Here is a 2,359-nt window from a genome sequence, read left to right on the forward strand (position 1 = left end):
GCGCCGCGTGGGCTTCCTCAGCCCCCACCTTTGTCGGGACTGCATCAGGAACTCCACCCGAGAGCTCTGCCGGGCGACTCTCTCGGCCTCCCTTGCCGGAGGCCGACAGACCTCACCCCCATACCTTCTTCCCTGAAGCTAGATGACCAAAGAACAAATTTGCAGTTTTGCTCCTAGCCTTGCCTACTCGCTGGTTCTTTTGTGCTCGCTCTGGTGGTCTTAGAAAAACAAATCACTCAGGACTCCGCTCTGACTGAGGAGAGAGGCCATTTCTTTTACTGTCTCCTGTCTCTGAAGAGAAGGAAAAGTTGAAAAACAACAGGAATGAAGTCCGTGGCAAGACCAGCCGGTGCCACTGATGGCCTCAGGTCTGAGGTTAAAAGATTAACCCCCCCACTCTAGCCACATGTGCTCTCAATCTATCACGACCCTTTCACGTGGACCCCTTAGGGTTGTAAGCCCTTAAAAAGAGCCAGGAACTCTTTAACAGGGAGCTCAGTTCTTGAGATGCAAGTCTGCGGAAGCTGCCGGCCAAATGAAGCCAAATTCTTCCTTAACCCGGTATCTGAGGGGTTCTGTCTGCAGCTCGTCCTGCTACATGACCTGCCTGTCTATCCTCTTACCCATGGCAACCTGCCTTGATTCCTGCAGCTTTAAAATAACCCTATCAGGGTTAAACATTTTAATTTTTGCTTCAGAGCGTAAACCAAAAATAAAAATCTAAGCTTTCTCAACCCACTGAATGGACCCCTCCTCTCCACCAGGGGGATTCCAAAGAAAGCTGAAAAATGAGTTCAGGCCACGAACGGATGGGGATTGGACATACCTCATTATACCCACCTCCCTTTGGAGTTCAGGTGCAGCTGACCAGACTGACACTAAAACAGACTATTAGACTGACAGAGCAGACTCTATACCAGCAAGGCACCAAGTTCCAATCTGACGCTGGTATAGCATCACGTGACAGCAGGCCCTCAAAGCATCAATGTATTTTACCCCAAAATGTATCACTTTGACAAATTTTGAAATGGCCCACAAAGCCGTGTCTTGTGGGGAAATTCATATTCTGTAGAGTCTCCTTCCCCTTCCAGCTCCTTTTCGGATCCTGAGGAGACTGGCTGAGAATCAAGTGCCTTGTGAAGGTCTGAATAGGAAACATTTGCCATGTATTGCCTCTAAGGACAGACACCTATGAGATTTCATCCATATAATAAGGATCTTGGTCTCCACAGCCCTTACCTTCACCCAGACACTCCTATCGATTCCAGGCCTTCAGATAGTAACTTAATTCTTTCAACCAATCGCCAATCAGAAACACCTTTGAATCCACGTATGACCTGGAGGCCTTTCCGCTTGGAGTCGTCCTGACATTCTGGATCAATCCGATGCACACCTCACATGTACGTCATGACTGATATCCTGTGTCCCTGAAATGTCTAAAACCAAGCAGTACAACAATTGCCTTGGGCCAAGTTCTCAGGACCTCCTGAGGCTGAGGTCATGTTTCGCTCAGAATAAATCTCTTCAAGTATTTTACAAAGTTCGGCTTTTTTGGTAAACAATAGGCAGATACAGATTCCATTTGCTAATTTTTTTAAATGCTGTGTCTTGGTTCATGAAAGACATTGGTCTGTGATTGGTGACGTCCAACTCTGCTATCAAGGCAATGCTGGCCTCATACATCAAGCAGGGAAGCGGCCCCTCCTCGTCCATGGAGCGGCTGGACTCCTATTATTTCTTCTCTAAATACGATTTACCAGCTTGGCTCTCTGGGCCTGGAATTTTCTGTGTGAGGACACATGATAACAAATTAATCTCAAATTTAACAGATAATGGGCATTAGTATTTTCTTTTTTGGTAAATTCGTCCAGTTATACAGTTTTGGGGGCTGCCTGCACTAATCAGCGTGGCGTCCCCTCAGAAGGCCAGGCTTGCCAGCGCCGCACCCCAGGCCAGGTCTGTCGGCCAGTGCTGGTGCCCTCGGGGAGCAGCGGGAGCTGCCTGGAGGTGGCGGTGTGTGGTGGCGGCGGGCAGGCACCTGGCTTCCGAAACCAGACCTTTAATAACGCCTCGCAGAAGTGGCGGGGTGGGAGGCTGGCAGCGCAGGGGCGGCCGCTCCGGATCCCCGCGGTCACTGGATCACCCCACCGAGCCCCGCGCCTCAGTAGCGCAGTCCCTCCAGGGCTCCTTAGAAGGCCAGGCTCCAGCTCGGGTGCCCCCTCCGCGGGGGTCCAGGGTTGGGGACACCCAGGAGGCCGCAGGCGCGGAGCTCGACGGCGCCCCCCGACTGGAAACCCAGGCTCTCATGCGCGGGTCCCGCCCCGTCCCCAGCTCGGGGGAGCCAGAGCACCCCGCGCCG

General features: G+C 52.0%; 1 protein-coding gene across 1 annotated transcript in view; it reads left to right on the forward strand.

The window, feature by feature from the left end:
• The window catches only part of POFUT2 (protein O-fucosyltransferase 2), a 30,623-nt gene that overhangs the window by 5,318 nt on the left and 22,946 nt on the right, over positions 1-2,359 (forward strand). The gene's annotated exons all lie outside the window — the stretch shown is intronic.

Source organism: Rhinopithecus bieti, unplaced genomic scaffold (genome assembly GCF_001698545.2).
Source record: "Rhinopithecus bieti isolate Rb0 unplaced genomic scaffold, ASM169854v2 scaffold_18153, whole genome shotgun sequence".
Lineage (NCBI taxonomy): Eukaryota > Metazoa > Chordata > Mammalia > Primates > Cercopithecidae > Rhinopithecus > Rhinopithecus bieti.